Here is a 19,068-nt window from a genome sequence, read left to right on the forward strand (position 1 = left end):
GCATTTTGTCCATTTTGTTCATTTGAGAAGCAAAGTGATATCGGAATCATAGTCATATGCAAAAGTTTGAGCATCCCGGTCATATTCCATGTTATAGATTTTCTAAATGAAAATCTCTACAGAGAACACATTTCTGCATGTTTTAATGCCCAAATACTGTTTATTTGCTGAACATAACATACAGGGGATGGGACTGTGCAAAAGATATGGCATTTTATTGTTATTTATTGTTTTATATATTATTATTATTTGTTTTCCAAAATGTTAAAATTGTGCACTAATATTTGCAGAAAAGCGCCATGTTTAGTTTTTTTTTCTCCCCTTGTAGATTGTGTTAATGTATATCTAATTTCTTTGAAAATACACAATGTAATTTGTAATGTAACATATAAGTTCACCAGAATCATTCAAATTTACAGTGCTGAGATATCTGCATCTTTTCTCTTTATCTTTAATCCTAAAATAAGAACTGTTATATTTATATTGAAATTAGGTTGAAAGTTACCTGTAAGTTTTAGGTTAGGGTTATGGTTAAGGTTAGATTAAGGGACAGGGTTAGTGTTTGGGGAAAATTATGGTGAATTTAGATACAGATATGCAGTAGTATAAAGTTAAGTTAAAAGCCGGTTATTGTTACCTCATTTTTGTTACTTGTTAAATATATTAGCCTCTTAGCTCTGGTGCGAAGACTAAAGAAGCAAACTTTGGACGTCAAACATGACTAATGGGCTAAATTTGAAGTGAGGGGAAGTTTACGTACCATTTGTTTCTTGCTAAACTACTCCCTTTGGACCTTCTATGGTCTAATGATCTGGTGTAATGGAGATTCGGCCAGTGGAAGGCCCAAAAAGTCAATTCCAGGAATAAAGTGGGGGACAATGGACAAACACGACAAGTGGTGATTGGTTTCGTAGAGATTTGGGCAGATGATGTTTAGCATTCCATCACTCCCACACTCCAAAGTGATGGAAAGACGAATGGCGGTAAAGAAGCTAAATCGGACGATCAGCGCTTTCATCCCGTCCTGCCGCGGCCAGACAGTGACTAATCGGCCCAATTAAAAGTCACTTTTGAGAAGCACGACGAGGAAAGCTCGTCTCAACTCATTAGCCATCCGAAACCACCCGCTTCTCGTTAGTGCCCCCACTCTCCCTCCCCCACCAAAAAGATGCTATCTTGGGCCTGTCTGCGGTATTATTTTGTTCCCGCTGCCAGTAAGACTGCGGCCCGCCGTTCCAGAAATAGCAGTACGCTTTGTGCCACTAGTGATTAATTCCTGTCTTTTGTATGCTGAAGAGGCTTCAGATTACCATAATCAACTCCTGATTGCCAGTGCTGATACCTCCCCAATAAAAAAATGCTGTTTATTCATGAACCTCTCCAATTACGCTGCAGAAGTAGATCAGAATGATAAAAAATCGCAGAGTCCTCGCATGACTCACCCAGTCAAATAGCTTTGATCTGTGCATGTCAGTCTTTCGCCATCTCCTGTGGAACCCGGGTCCCTCCTTATTACCCTCCGTGAGTGATTGTTCAAAGGCCAGGAGTGGGATACAGAGAGCTGAGATTAAAACAAATACAAGGGTTTCACTTCAAAAGAGACTGAAAGCCTGTATCTGATTTCATGCCCTTGTCAAGTGGCCCGAGCTGGAGGAGGCTTGCGCTTCAGGAGCCATGCAAATGCACCGAGCATCAGAACATCAGAAAAAGAGCAGGTAAGTAGTGACGTTGAAATTGTGTCTTAGGTGAAGGAGGTCGTGCTAGCTGCATCCCATATCACCAAAGTGGTGGCTTGGTTGAAAAATCATATCTGCTTCCCCCCCAGATGTAGTTGTATCAGATATGTTTGGTTTGCTGAATTTGCTTCTTAAATTTTCTAGAATTATGAGGTTACTGTAGTGTTTAAGTGATGAAAGCTAGCTAACTGGTAATCAAGCCGCAAACAATAGTCTAAAATTTTAAGTAAACCCAGACTTGCTGATGTGGTTTCTGAAGCTGCATGACTGTTTAAACTTTCATGGCGACAACTACTGCTTTTAGCCATGCAGTATACTTTTGTCCATTTTTGTAGATGTGGTAGTGTCATAAGCAAGTCTACTTGGCATTACTCAGTAACTCGATAAGGATTGAAGCAAGTATGTCATGATTTAGACTTGCAGTTTCCACAATGATGAAACGGTTCCTTTAAATTTCTGTTTCTTTATAGCTGCATTAGCCTCATAGCTTCAGTCCAAAACTACAGAAGCAAACTTTGAAACACCAAACATGTATTGACTTGACTACATTTGGCTTAAGAGGAACATTTATAAATTTTATTTCTGGTGAGATAACTGCTTTAACATGTGGTAGCTGTAGGCCAGAGGTGCTGAGCTCTGGCCTGGAATGTCCATCACAGTGGTGTGCCTTCTATTCAAAGCATTCTTGATTCAACTCTGTGGAGAGTTAAAAGGAGTAGTAGGTCTTGCTGAGCAGAGGAATCATCAAAAGGCCCTGTAGGAGGAGAAGTGGACACACTTGCTTCCGTCTGTGAGGCCATAGGTGTTGTCAAAGATGGTCTCTGTCTGGTTTGTTCATCATAATGTTCAAAGCTTATTGTAAACCACTAGGGGGCACACTTAATACACCTCTCAAAGCCGATTGCAGACGAAACGTTTAGAGCTGGGTGGCCTGCAGTTAGGTCTTCTAGCCAAAAGAGGGCACAGACGAGCCTTTTCTCTTTTACAAAGCAAGAAATGGATCTAAAACATCTTATGGATTCATGCTTGGTGGTGCGGAAGACTTTATTTCCCTTCAGCTTGTGCCTTAGGTGTAGCTGACATTAAGAGGCTTTTATTTTGACAGCACTGTTTTAAATATATAAATATTTAATGCTCTGAGATCCTCTCTCTAGTTGTTATTGTACACTCCTGCACTTTTAGGTTGGGGTGCTGCAGTGCAGCTGTGTTAATGGCTGGAGACTGTATGTGTGCTGTGGGCCAGGTAGGGGAGGGCTAAGAACTCCTAATTTTAATGAAAAGAATACATCGTTTCATATCTGCAATGCAGGAATTGAACTTCATTAATGCCATCCATGCTAAACGAGTTTTAAAAGGCTAAATTAGGTCGGCAAAGTCTCTCTTTTTCCCCCTGTAAAGTGGTTGGATTGTAGTTTGAATCTGCATTAGGAAATATGAGCCTCAGCCTGGGTTCCTCTGCCCAGGGCCTAATCCGAAATGACATTACCATTTGAATCGTGGATTATTACAGTTATGATCAGGAGTGGCGAAGAAACGAGCCAGCTGGAAAGACAGACAAAGCCACTGTTGCAGGGTTGAAACACAATAGACAAAACACCAGAATGAGCAACTGTCAGGAAAATTAACAACAGGGGGTCTTATCGCAGAAGAACATATTGAACATCGTGACCTCTGACCCTACGTCATATATTGGATGTCCCTAAATAGTGAGTTTTCACATTTTAATTGCACACAAGTACAGTACGAGTAGGCTGGCACCCTTCTTACCTTTTCAAGATATAATAATCTTGTGTGTACATATTTAAATAAGTAAATATAATGTAACAAATAAATATAATGTGAACACTTTTTTTTTTAGTGTTTATGTACTGTACCTTTATTACAGCTCCATTCTTCAGTGATGTTGAGGTCTCGACTCTGGGGGGGTCAGCCCATTGTTCTGAGAACACCAGCAGATTCTTTGTTTGATGTGTCTGTTTCCTTTTCTCAGTAAGAGCTTCTTGAACTGCTACACATCCTTTCAGACCCACAGCACTGAGTCGTCTTCTCACAGTGGATGGACAGAAACACCTGTGGATGTTTTCAGATCTGAACCAGCTTGACTTTCACCTCTAAAAGGTTTTATGCAACTTTCTAACACTAGAGGAACACATTGAAAAAGCATTTCTCATTTCTTTTCTTTCAAGGTCCTCCTCCTGAAAGACTTTAGAAAATGATACAGGATTACTGCTCAGTTAAAAAAAAAACATTTCACTGAAAAAGTGAATAGTACTGTGCAAAAGCCAGAGGAACACCCTTCTTTTATTTAATTTCCAGTCAAAACAGCCTTTAAGAACAAGTTAATTTTTCAGCAGGTAATTCTGAGGGGAATGTATGTAAGGAAATCCATTTGCATAAGGAAGGAAAAAGGGAAAGCAGAGGAGAGGAGAGGAGAAAATCAAGCTCCACTCTTACAACCCCAATTCCAATGAAGTTGGACGTTGTGTAAAACATAAATAAATACAGAATACGATGATTTGCAAATCCTTTTCAACCTACATTCGATTGAATACACTACAAAGACAAGATATTTAATGTTCAAATGGATAAACTTTATTGTTTTTTGCAAATATTCACTCATTTTGAATTTGATGCCTGCAACACGTTCCAAAGAAGTTGGGACAGGGGCAACAAAAGACTGGGGAAGTTGAGGAAAGCTCCAAAAACACCTGTTTAGAACATTCCACAGGTGAGCAGGTTAATTGGAAACAGGTGAGTGTCATGATTGGGTATAAAGGGAGCATCCCTGAAAGGCTCAGTCGTTCACAAGCAAGGATGGGGTGAGGTTCACCACTTTGTGAACAACTGCATGAGCAAATAGTCCAACAGTTTAAGAACAACATTTCTCAACATGCAATTGCAGGGAATTTAGGGATTTCATCATCTACAGTCCATAATATCATCAAAAGATTCAGAGAATCTGGAGAAATCTCTGCAAGTAAGCGGCAAGGCAGAAAACCAACATTGAATGCCCGTGACCTTCGATCCCTCAGGCGGCACTGCATTAAAAACCGACATCATTCTGTAACGGATATTCCCACATGGGCTCAGGAACACTTCAGAAAACCACTATCAGTGAACACAGTTCGTCGCTCCATCTACAAGTGCAAGTTAAAACTCTGCCATGCTAAGCGAAAGCCACATATCACCACCACCCAGAAACGCTGCTGGCTTCTCTGGGCCCGAGCTCATCTGAGATGGACTGATGCAAAGTGGAAAAGTGTCCTGTGGTCTGACGAGTCCACACTTCAAATTGTTTTTGGAAATCATGGATGTCGTGTCCTCCGGGCCAAAGAGGAAAAGGACTGTCCAGATTGTTATCAGCGCAAAGTTCAAAAGCCAGCATCTCTGATGGTATGGGGGTGTGTTAGTGCCCATAGCATGGGTAACTTGCACATCTGTGAAGGCACCATTCAATGCCAAGTCACATTCTGCACGTGTTACAACAGCGTGGCTTCATAGTAAAAGAGTGCGGGTACTAGACTGGCCTGCCTGCAGTCCAGACCTGTCTCACATTGAAAATGTGTCGCGCATTATGAAGTGCAAAATACGACAACGGAGACCCCGGACTGTTGAGCAACTGAAGTTGTACATCAAGCAAGAATGGGAAAGAATTCCACCTACAAAGCTTCAACAATTAGTGTCCTCAGTTCCCAAACGCTTATTGAGTGTTGTTTAAAGGAAAGGTGATGTAACACAGTGGTAAACATGCCCCTGTCCCAACTTCTTTGGAACGTGTTGCAGGCATCAAATTCAAAATGAATGAATATTTGCAAAAAAACAATAAAGTTTATCCGTTTGAACATTAAATATCTTGTCTTTGTAGTGTATTCAATTCAATATAGGTTGAAAAGCATTTGCAAATCATTGTATTCTGTTTTTATTTATGTTTTACACAACGTCCCAACTTCACTGGAATTGGGGTTGTACTTCAGATCAGAAAAACATCCACAGGTGTTTCTGTCCATCTTTCCACTGTGAGAAGACAACTCAGTGTTAGGGGTCTGAAAGGATGCATTGCTGTTCAAGAAGCTCTTACTGGAAAAAGAAAACAGACTCATCTAACAAAGTATCTGCTGGTGTTCTCAGAACCATGGGCTGACCACCCCAGAGTCCAGACCTCAACGTCACTGAACGCGTTTGGTATTATTTGGATGGTGAGAAGCAGAAAATGCTAAACTAACTTCTAAGACTGAACTTTAGATTTCTTGAGAAACTGAAAGCAAGTCTCCTGAAAAGAACGGACACTGTAATAAAGGTAAAGAGTGGACACAATAAACTTAGTTTGTTGAGGCTTCTGTAAAATTTTATGTCAGACATATGTTTCCTGCTTTTTTCTATTGCTGAAAAATGAGCAGCTTGTACTTGGTGGTTTACAGTGGTTTTGTCTGCAAATTAACCAAAGAAATGCTAGCCTGATGTTTGTACAGTACATATGTTGCAAAAATGGTTTGTAACTGAATTTAGCAACTTCTCTTGGTCTTCTGTTAGGTATTTTTGAGTAAACACAGAGAATATTAATAAAGGAATAAGAATTACAATTGCAAAGCCTAGATGTTTTCAGTTCTTGACTGGGTGCTGATACGATTTCTAGCACTGCTCTGACACGCAGTGTTCCCTGCTGCAAATGTGCCAGGAATTCAGACGGCTTCTGAAGCTGTCTAATAGATACTCCGATAATCCGCTTTTAACTGTCAGACACCTACCCGTGCCTGTTAATGCAGGAGGAAGTGGAGAGCGCTTTGTGAAGCTGTGGATATTAAGAGTAGATGTTGGGCAGATTGATTCTCTCCTGCTGAAGTATCATGCTTTACCATAGTATACTGATGGCTTGATGTGGATGACAGTTTTTTCACCCATAAACGACCTTGTGTTTTGTTGCTGCGCCCATATTTATGCCCACAAAAGTATGACAGGGTAGCATTAACAAAGAATTGCACCCACAGGGCCGTAATAATATGAAGACCAGGGTTTCCAAACTTTTTACAAAGAAGGCTGGATTGTATCATATCAAAAATACATAAGGGCCAAAATAGTTTTCAAAGTATCACTGCACAGAATCAAAGCTCTCTGTGAGCTACTTTGTTTCCTATCACTGTGAAAAAGGCGCATGATGTTTCTTTTATTGTTGGATTGCTCATTCAGAGCAGTTTGCAGTGACAAGTGCTTCTAATAAATTATTAAATTCTTTAAGAAGAACAATAAATCATGACCGATGTATTAGTTATATTCATATTCAAGTGTTTACTTGTTCAAAAATAGAATTTGTGAGATAAACAAAAAAAAATCTCAAATTTTTGATTTTGTTAGATGTTCTTTACATGTCAGATAAATGCAGCAACCAAATTCAGAAATCACTTTATTAAACAAGAACAGCAGATTAAACAGCCACATTTTTGTTAATGAATCTGTTCATGCTTTGTTTCATGTCTATTAATGTTAAATTCATTTCAGTCTTTTGAAAGGCTCACGGATTTGCTGTTGCTGTCAATGAAAAGGTATTCAAATTTCCCTCTCACCAAAATTGCCAGATCTCGGGGATGGGGGAGTAGCTAAGTAGCGTGCTACTTTTTGTAGTTAATTACAAAGTTTTGTAGCTAGTAGCTGTAGCCACTACAGTTTTATGAAATGTAGCAAGTAGCTGTGGTGCCTACAGATTTCTGTGTAGTTATAGCGATAATTTTCGCTGCAATTTCGCTTCAGGCAGTCCATGGAAAATCCATAGAATGAACCATAGAATGTAACCGTTAAATGGACTGGTGGCAATTTTGCAATTTTGCAGCCGGTTGAGCAAATGGACACGTGCTGCCCCATGCACTGATCACCCCATAGCAGTAGGCTTAGCTCAGGGGTTGCAACCAAAATAGTAAGAAGAGCAATTTTGTCCTTTCAACAAAAATAAAACCTTTTACACACAACATTTTATATCCGATTTACCATTTTGGTTGTGAATAAGTCTCAATATGTGCTAATGTGCTAGTATAGGCTAAAAAAACTAAGAAACAAAAATGCAGACTTATGTTGCTCAGCTTTAAGCTTTAGCTCAGCTGTAGCCACTTTTCTCGCACCTCAGGCAGGAAACTTTACTGCAAGTTTCTTGTAAAATGTCTCCCAGTGTTTGACTTTTTTACGATACTGAAGTCGCTTCTCATTCTCCTGCTTCTCGTTCCAATTCTCCCGTTCCACCTTAGGGTCAATGATGAGAATTTTGAGGCTAAAGTGTTGCTGAAATTTAACAAAGAGCCCTTGTGTGGGTACATATATTACTGAAATGTGTAAATTGAAGCAGTTTTATTTCAACAGTTGAAAATGCTTTACATTAAATTTTTGGTTTGTTTGAGTTTATTTTTGTTGATTTTTGTTAGGAAAAACCTGGAATGATTGAATTTGCCTTTACTTAGTCTATATCTTTCTTGGATATCATGCCTTTGGGTGTGTAAGTTTGATTGTTAGTTACACTTTTTGGTGAACATTTCATACATATGCAGCTTTTGTATGTTTCTTTCTGGTACAGGAGTAAAAGCAGTGTCTTGTTCACACTATCAGTTGGGCTTGTTTGGTGTGTCAGGTGGAGATTCACAAACATTCAGACAGTCATGCTTTGAAAATAACTAAAAAGCAGTGCACTATTTTTCAAAATGTAGCTAAAAAGTAGCCACTACTTGCTCTGGAAAAGTAGCTGAATTGTACCTAGCTACAAAGTAGCTAACTACTCATTTTTCAGTAGGTATCCCCACCCTGCTGGTTCTTAGTGTTAGGTTTGTGCCTTATTACTGTAGGCTTGACTAAATGTTTTTCAGTAAATTAAGCTGCAGGTCTAGCTAAGGGGTCAGCAATATGTGACTCGTGTACTGCCCTGTTGCAGCTCCACAGCAGAATTAGATTTTTAGGTAAAAATAAAATAATCGGATTTTTCAGTGAAATAAAGTTCTGCTGATCATTCTCACACAGTTTTAACAATATTGGTCTTAAAATAATGGTTAATTTCACTAAAATTCATTACACTAAATGACTTTTTTACTGCCACCATCAGGTAAAAGGAAGAGCTGCAACTTACTGGCTGGTTGGCCACTTATAACACACTGTCATAGAAGTCACAGCTCAAATTAAATTAATTAAAATGAAATTATCCACATGATGCAGTTGAGCCTGAGGCCAGACGTTGGACACCTCTGCATGAGGACTGTTTGGAACACTTGGAGATTGTAGAGGTGGAAAATAATCTCAAGCAGTCGTGTGGTTTGGGATTAGTTAGCACTGTGCCACTACACATTAGTAAGTGCTTTAAATTGGCTTTAGTACAGCTGCAGTTTTGTGCAGACGTTTAGGCACCCCGGTCAAATTCCATGTTTTATATGTTATTTTCTATATGAAAACAAGTTCATGCATCCTGTACAGAGAATACACTTCTGCACATTTCAGCATGTGGTTGTTTCCAGGTACGGTGAAAAGTCACTGTGCATGCTACTTGGACATATTCAACCAGTAATTATTCTGTATTCAATGATGAGTTTCTGCTGTGAAGCAAACTCTAACATCAAAATAATAAACTTCTAACATCAATAATTTCTGACACATAAATCCTTACAGTTTTATTTCAATCTGATTGATATTCTGAAGCTTTCTTTGGACCTCAGTAGCGTTTCTCTGACATGTGCTGCACCTGAAAGTCCTTGACTGGTGCTGTATCCTTCAGAAATGAAACGGGAACAGGAGAAAAGTTTCAGCGGTGTGAAGAAAAGCCCTGGGCTACAATTTCACAGCTGGGGTGTCAAGAGTGGGCCTCCTTTTGACAACTTTCCATTTTTACTGTCAGTTTAATCATATTTCATACCTCGTTTTAAATGAGTCATTAACATGCAGGGGAACACATGATTTGTGTAACTTTGATTACTTTTGTACCTCCGTCAGTGTGGCCGTGGGCTAATTTCTGAATTTATAGCGTGGACCTTATTGAGGTCCACTGCCTGTCCTTGACCCAGGAACGTGCTGGAATTTTCTTTTGGACTGAATGTGCCACAGGACAATGTTCACTTGCTTTTTCAATTGACCATGTAGGAGTACAGTTGAGACGTTTTCAGCTACAGTAACAGAGTTTACATGACGTATTACAGTATTTTTTTTTTGTATTGCCGCTGTCGGAACAAAACCTTGTATCTCCATTTGTCTCACTTTAACTTTGTTAATACAGTTTGCAAATTCCAGTAGTCCTTTGCATTGTCTTAAAATTTTATGATAAATCCATCCATCCATCCATCCATCCATCCATCCATCCATCCATCCATCCATCCATCCATCCATCCATCCATCATCGTTGACTGCTGATGATCAGCATGATTTATGATAAATGGACCAACAGAAATCATCCAAAATTACTTGTTTTTTTCTTTATATTGTAAATGTACTGTTGGAGGTTTTGTTCCAAAAGCTACAGTATATACTGTAATAAAGTGTTCTCATTTCTGAAGAGATTTTAATTGTACTGTAGCATATAGCATGTACTGTAACATGTCTTATTATTATTTATTCTTATGTGGGAGAAAACTTGATAGAATATTGCTTCATAACCGTGTCTGATGTTTTCAGCTTCCAAGTGGGAAAAACCTGTTTCAAACTTGGTTTGTCAAGAGCTTGCTCAAGAGACTTCTCCAAGTAACAGTTCTTTGATGATATTTTAACATAGCAATGCCCATACACTAAGATGTGAGGGTGCATTTACAGCTATTTAAAGCACTTTTTAGTTTGTATTTGTGTGTGATATGCATCTCTAAATAAATGGGGATACTTGATGAATTCAAAGGTTAACTCAATCTGTACTGTAGCCCATATTTATCAAAACGTTTTACAGCTTTCAGATAACACTGAATAGAATTACATGAACTGCTGAAACATGACTTTAGATCAGTGTTCTAACTTTGAAATTCTTGATAAATATGCGGCTTTCAATTATATGTTTGGTGAAATGCCACAGTTTAAGCATCCACATTCACGTAAATGAAGCACTAATCAAAACACTTTTTAATTCCAGCATAACATTTTTAAGAGGCTTTTTTGTATATGCACAAGCAATCAACTTTCACGACCCTCCCCCTTGCCAATACTGACCATCCAATCATAGCAACTGTAACTACACACTGGTACTGGCACTTCCGACAAGCTTTCAGAATTTAACCATATGCTACCATGCTTCCTGGTGACAAAAAACAGCTTAGAATAGTCTTGCTGGTTGACCAGCATCCAAAACATTTAGTTTAGATTTAATTTAATTTAGTTTATTTTGCACAATTTAAAATAGAAACAAATAGCATACATACAGTGCAGGGAGAGGCAAAAAATCTAATAGGCCTATATAAAGCTGTCACAATTGGCCCCTCCCAGTCCTGTCCATGTACGTTTGTTTTGGTTTTCAAGTCCTGCCCCTTGTTTGGTTACTCCCCCCTGATTGTTTTCACCTGTCCCTCGTTTTCTCTGTGTATTTAAGCCCTGAGTTTGCCCCTTGTGTTTGCTGGTCTTTGTATCGGTCTTTGTTTGATGTATTGGTCTATATTTGCTCGTCGTGTTTGTACCGTTGGTTAGTCTGGTTTTGTCATGTCTGCCTCAAGATCTATCCGTATTGGCTCTTTGACCCTGGACCGTTATGACCCTGATTTTGGATTTACCCTCAATAAAAGTCACTTACCTCCACACATGCGTCCGCTGTCTTGTTCCTCGTTACAAAAGCCTCCACCTAAATAACAATAAAATTACACAATATAGTGAAAAATGCTAAATAATATATAACATAATACTGACATAAAACAAACCTCAAATAGCTTAACTATTAACTTAAATATTAACATTGACATAACACATTACACAAAAAAAAACATTCAAGCATATATGAAATATATATACATGTGTTTATGAAATTGGTGATTTATATAACCATATTAACTCTGGAACAGTAGTAATAATAAACACAATAAATATCCCAATAAATGAAGCAAATAAAACAATAAAAAACTACATTACAGATATTAAGTGATCTTTTAAGTATCTTCTTTAGGATTTTATAGAACAATTTTTTTTTGCCAAATGAGAAAGCCTATTCCATATTTTAGTACCCCTAAATCTTATTAAAATTGACCTCTACAAGTGGGAAATTTAGGAGGATGAAGATCTGAAGATTGACACGTTAAATATAGATGAACGTCTGACTTTACTGTGAAATAATTTTTAAACTGCTCTGGAATATTCCCTTCACTTGAATATATCTTACAAATAAAAATGATCTATTTGAAAAATGTTCATATCATAAATTGTAAGAATTTGAAATTTCTGAAAAAGAGGAGCAGATGACGTATATAAATCTGATCAGGCTACAATCCTAACAACACATTGCTGAAGGACCCAAATTGTGAAGAGTAGTGAAGAAAGTACTTGCCCACAATATATTGCAATATTAAAGGATAAATTAAACTATAATAAGGAGTAAAAAGACTATTTGCATTAACCAGATGACCACCTTGAGGCATCTCAACAGACTCAATTATAATTTTAGATAAATTCATTTATCATTTTTTACCACTAAAAATGATAAAATTTGACTTTTTATATATTTAAAGAAAGTTTATTTAATCTAAACCATGTAGTATAGTCATTTAAACCATTAATATCCTTAATCAATGTGTTGAAATTTAAATGTGAAGTGTCATCTGCAAACATGATTGGAGAAAGAATAATTGAAACATTAGACAGATCATTAATATAAACAAGAAATAATAATGATCCAAAAATGGATCCCTGAGGAACCACGCCCAATAATCTAGTTTGACTGGAATAGCAACATATGCTGGTCTTGGTGCTGATCCTCATAACATCATCCGTTGACGCTGACCAGCATACCAGCACCAAAACTTGACATTATTCTATTTTTGGGTGCCGATTGTGCTTTAGATGTTTGTAGATAATCATTACATTGCCAAGCTTGTTTTGTTACAATGGATGTACAGTTTTTAAAAAGTTTATATATATATATAGCCGTCTTTACCACATTCTCCATCAGTCTAAAGAACGCTTTCATGATGTAAAGAACCCTTTCATCATGCAAAGGGTTAGTTGAGTCTTCAAGGTTCTGTATAGAACCATTTTCTTTACTAAAGATCCCTTGAAGAGTATAGGGGGTGCTTAGCTACGCTAAGGAATAAAATCTACCTAAAAGCCGTGGTGATGGTAAATGTAGCCTGTCATTTTTTTCTATTTCTCAGCAAACCAAAATCAATTTTTGCATTTCTAGTAGTATTTTACTAGTTATTAGGTGGTTACTAGTGCCATGGCCCAACCTTATGTACTATTTGGATGGGATTAGTTTTCCTTGGGGAGGTAGAGTAGTACAGTTTTACCACAGGACATCTATAATGTCTATGACTTGCACAGGATAAGAAATCTTGGTATGAATGACAGAGGTGGGAGCAGTTACTCAATATACATGCTGCCTTTACTTCAGAAATGAGTTGAAAAAATACAAAACCATTTCCTTTAGCCAATTACAGTGGATATAAAAAGTCTACACACCCCTGTTCAAATGCCAGGTTTTTGTGATGTAAAGAAATGACAGCAAGACAAATCATTTCACAACTTTTTCCACCTTTAATGTGACCTATAACCTGTACAATGTAATTGGAAAACAAACAGAAACCTTTACATTGGAAAAATCTAAAATAAAAAACTTAAAATAACCTGGTTGCATAAATATGCACACCCTTAAACTAATACTTTGTTGCAGCACCTTTGGCTTTTATTACAGCACTCAGTCTTTTTGGAGCCTATCAGTGTGGTACATCTTGATGTGGCAATATTTGCCCACTCTTCTTTGCAAAACCGCTCTAATTCTGACAGATTGCGAGGGCATCTCCTGTGCACAGCCCTCTTCAGATCACCCCACAGATTCGGTGGGATTCAGGTATGGACTGGCTGGGCCATTCCAAAGTCTTAATCTTATTCCGGTGAAGCCATTCTTTTGTTGATTTAGATGTGTGCTTTGGGTCATTGTCGTGCTGAAAGATGAAGTTCCTCTTCATCTTCAGCTTGCTAACAGAAGGCTGAAGGTTTTGTGCCAACATTGACTGGTATTTGGAACTGTTCATAATTCCGTCCACCCTGACTAAGGCCCCAGTTCCAGCTGAAGAAAAACAGCCCCAAAACATGACGCTGCCACCACCATGCTTCACTGTAGGTATGGTGTTCTTTTGGTGATGAGCAGTGTTGTTTTTGCGCCAAATATACCTTTTGGAATTATGTCCGAAAAGTTCAACCTTGGTTTCATCAGACAATAACAGATTTTCCCACATGCGTTTGGGAGATTTCAGATGTCTTTTTGCAAAATTAAGCCAGGCTTGGATGTTTTTCTTTGAAAGATAAGGCTTCCACCTTGCCACCCTACCCCATAGCCAAGACATATGAAGAAGATGGGAGATTGTTGTCACATGTACTGCACAGCCAGTACTTGCCAGAAATTCTTGCAGCTCCTTCAGTGTTGCTGTCGGCCTCTTGGCAGCCTCCCTGACCAGTTTTCTTCTTGTCTTATCATCAATTTTGGATGGATGTCCTGTTCTTGGTAATGTCACTGTTGTGCCATGTTTTCTCCACTTGATGATGACAGTCTTCACTGTGTTCCATGGTATATTTAATGACTTGGAAATTCTTTTGTAGCCTTCACCTGACTGATATCTTTGAATAATGAGATCCCTCTGATGCTCTGGCCGATCTTTGCGGACCATGACTTGTGCTGGAAGATGTGGCTACAAAAATGTCAGGACAAGATTACTAGAACAGCTGAACTTTATTTGGGGTTGATCAGAGGCACTTTGACAGAGGCATTGATGACAGGTGTGTGCTGACTCCAATTTAACATGAGTTTGAATGTAATTGGTTAAATCTGACCACAGCCACACCCCAAGTTATAAAAGGGTGTGCACACTTATGCAACCACATTATCTCAGTTGTTTATTTTTACTTCACCTCCCTGAAAGATTTCTGTTTGTTTTTCAATTGCATTGACTTTTTATATCCACTGTATTCTGTTTACACTGACCATCTGTCTTACTGTCTTAAGTAAATGCATTGTCTGATTAACATTGTCATTAGCTTGTGACTATTTTTCATGTCATTTTTATGTTTTAGGGTATGACAGCAGATATCACTTAAATTCTAGCCACAGAATACACAAGTAAATGCTTTTTTTAGCCTCCATACTTAAAAAACTCACAGAATATCATAGCATTTCTACTGATTTGTGCATAATTAATATAACCGGAGGTTATTTTTATGGCTCATAAAAGACACTGGGATCTTAATTGATGTGGGAGCATGCAATCAGAAAAAGTGACAGAAATGGACTAAAAGTGGACTAAAATAACAGAGAAACACTGTTAGTAATTACATTATCTCAACTTCTTATGTACAATTAATCAGATCTGCATAGGGCTTTAAACTGTAAAGCAACTGTACTACTTGTACACTTAAATATTGTTGTTGGTTTGCATTATTATCTCCCACTTATCTCCTACAGAAGCAGTCCTGAAACAACCACATGACCACCTGCTTTTAAGTTAAGAGGTTGGCATCCACTTTACCCCCTCTGGTATGGTAAACAGTGAAGATGATATCCATTTTCTGCTTTTGTTTTGTAAAGTTTTCTCATCTGCTCAGATGGAGGTCACAGCCAGTGCTGCCATGTATCATTTTCAAAAGTTTGAAGTTTGAAGTGCTATTCTACGCCTGTCTTTCACCTCCTCCCAACTAGTGTCAATCCAGCTGACTTTCACCATATCACTGGTGAAACCTCTTATGGAGTGGAAAGTAGTGTGAGCAGGCTGAGTTCATAGGCAAAAGGTGACATATTACCACATCTGGTATTGAGAAGCGTCTGAACTTGTTACTGACATGAATAATTTTCTCTGATTGTGGAAAGTTTCAGCAACGTGCTCAACCCTGGGATAATATAATTAATCCACTAATAATGTGTTTTTGCTATGTAACAAAGACATTTTCGTCTTAACTGTTTTCCAACCTATCTTTATCCTTTAGAATTAAACAGGCTGTTTTTGTTATGGTGAAGACTGACATATGTAAATGAGCTCTGTTGTCACTGGCTACCTGTATCGTGCCTCATTCCAAAGAAGCAGGCCAGGCTTCACTCCATATAGCTTAAAAAAAAAATAAAATAAAATAAAATAAAATAAAATAAGCTTGTTTTATCTGCTGTTTCCATGTAAAATCAAGTTTATGGAATTTATGATGAATTAGACCAGGCAGTGTTACATGTCCATGGTAAAGAACAGAGCACAGTGACACCACTCTGGCCATATTTCATAGATTACCTTCATGCTACTGTGCTAATAACCTAGCTTGTTGGGTATCTCTTAAACCTGCTGTCCAACCATGGAATCATTCCAGGCCCAGACTGCAATATTACTGGCTCCACTAGATTCAGTTAACATGGAGTCTTATTCACGCTTGTCATTTCTTGTGATTTGCGTACACACACAGAGGAGATTCAGCCACATTCCATTTACACCTTGCTACATAAATCTCCCTGATGGAAATTCAGTTTGCATCAGTGCACCTTTTCACATGCAATGCGCATTCTCTTCTGGAATCTTCTCAAATAATGCCTGGCACCACAGCATTTTTGACTCTGTGCAGTTTATGCAGTTTATGCATTTCATGAGAACATGCTCCAGCTTTTACAACACTTACTGTGAAAGAGGAGCTTTTGCTAGCAATTCAGTGAACTACATTTTTGCCATGGGAATGCAACATGTGGCAAAGTCTATCATAGTTTCACTCATATTTGTATATAGACCACTGCAGTCGGCCATCATTCTCTAGTCCGTATTATGCCCGTATTAGGAACTCTGGGGCTAAAATGGATTTCTTTATGGGAAATAAGTGGGGTTTTCGAAAAAGCACCTCTATCGTAACCTGTGGTAAATAAAAATGTTCAGAACCTGATGTGTTTTGTCCTGTGTACATTTTCCTCCCGCATATCATTGGATCCTCTGAATTATGGGGTTGTTAAAGAGTCTTCATAATAAAACTGCTACATGGAAGCTAATGCTACTGCGCATCAATTTGATGTCACTAAGCTACACGAAAGTATGGTGGGCTAGGGCAAGCTGTGCTACCTTATTGAAATGTCCTATCATAATGCATTTTTATAGAGGACCCCGTAAATAAAACTTCTAGGTAGGACATTTTGATAGCCTAAAGTTATTTATGAAAAAATACTACCAGTGTTAAAACTACCTAGGTAGTTTTAGCTACTTTTTCACCAGCTTCTTGTTTGAATTTCCCCATTTCACCTTAAATGATGCAGGAGTAGTGATTAGCTGTCATAAATATTACCAAATGTGACAAAACAATTCTGACCTGTTGGTTCTGTGAAAGAGCAAAATTAAATTATCGTTGGAAATGAAGTAACCTACTCATATCACACCTTTCAACTCTCCACGAAGCTGAAGACAGCTTGTTTTTTGCCAGCTGCTTGTTTGACTTTTCCCATTCCACCTTAAATGGCGCAGTAAGTGCGGCATTGTTGTTTAAGGCGGAATGGGAGAATTCAAATAGAAAGCTGGTGAATGTCCTGAGAAAGTGGATATTTTGAGAGCCTAAATCAGCTTATCAGGGGGTCAGCAGTGATATTAAGCTGAGTGTGTACTGAGTTAGTTTGAGTGCAGGCAAGTTTGTAGAGCTTTTCAAAGGAAGCTATGAACTCAACAGAGAGAACTGTCGTGTTTCAGTGAGTATCAGATGATGATGAGTCGATGCATGGCACCGACTGCAGAATGATAGCGCAACTACAGTGATCTATTATATTTAACTTTAATATGTTTCTGTTTGGTAGTAGCGTGGCATGGTGGTGCGGTGGATAGTGCTGCTGCCTCACAGCAAGAGGGGCCTGGGTCCTGACTGGGCATCCAGGATCCTTTCTGTGTGGAGTTTGAATGTTCTCCCGTCTCTGCGTGGGTTTCCTTCGGGTAAAATGTATGTCATCTGTCTGCCCTGCAATGGTCCAGGGTGTATCCTGCCTTCCACTCGATGACTGCTGGGATAGGCTCCAGCTCCCAATGCAACCCAGAAAGATAAGCAGCCTAGACATTGTGTGTGTGTGTTTGGTGAACATTTTACAAAGTATAAGTTATTAAAGACTTGAATGAAATAGCATGGCTGTATCACTAACTAGGCTAACAACTCTAGCTAATGTTTGCTAGGCCTAGTGAAAATCTATTTCTCCGACAAACTAACATGTTGGCATGTCGTCCTCTGAGAAGAAAAGTTCACCTGTAAGAAGATAAAAAATCTCAATCAGCATAAAACACTGTGCAAGTTAGATCTGCTGGCTCATCTGAAGAGGCAGCCTCTAATCATCCAACATAGAAAAAAAAACCTACAGAATGTTTGATTGCTGTGAATGATTACAGATGCATTTGTGGATCTGTTTGGATGAGGTACAGCCACGTAGATTGCACCTTGAAGAAAAAGATACATTTGCACTTGGACTAGCTGTGTCTAATACGTCCCAAATCATGTCCTAAAGTGGTCTCAGCATATGGACAGCAATGTATCTTGGTAGTGCTTGCACTTATTTTCATGATTAGGTAGTTGTCCAGCTGGTGAAGTGTAAATTAGTGTAAATTGGCTCTAAGGTGCTGCTTCCTGCTGTCAGATCCAGGGTTGTATGCTAAGGTGTGGATGAGACTAACATGTTATGGCATGCTAGTAGGCTAACAGCATGATGTTTCCTGCTGGATGTGGACAGCTAAAGGGGGTTCAGAACTTTACTGGTCCTCTTGTCAGATGTAAATAATGAAAGAGGCTTCAGGGAGCTTACGTCCTTGTTAGTAAAAGACAGATTTCTTGTTCCTTGGTCTTTTCACAGGTAATACAAGGCTGAAGGGTGGCACCAGATAATAATTTACCATGTAGGATAGTAGTTCATAGACCTTGTCCTCAATAATATGTTTGAAAATGCATGCCTTTTCCTCTCTTCTGGCTTTTCATCCTCCATGTCTATTTGAGAATGCTCTCCAGGAATGGAAAAGCATTTGGAAATACTGTTTTCAAATTGTAGGGTAGATGCTGGGGACCACTGACCGTATAAGTGTTTTCAAAAATGCTGGTTTCTGTCATCCTGCGACAGGCCCCCCGGTCACCACATGATACCAGCTCCAGCACATCCAGAATGGAGGACAACTTCATTAGAATGTCACTGTTAATCACTCTCTTGACATTTGGTCATTTCTTTAGAATT

This window comes from Pygocentrus nattereri, chromosome 6 (assembly GCF_015220715.1).
Source record: "Pygocentrus nattereri isolate fPygNat1 chromosome 6, fPygNat1.pri, whole genome shotgun sequence".
NCBI lineage: Eukaryota > Metazoa > Chordata > Actinopteri > Characiformes > Serrasalmidae > Pygocentrus > Pygocentrus nattereri.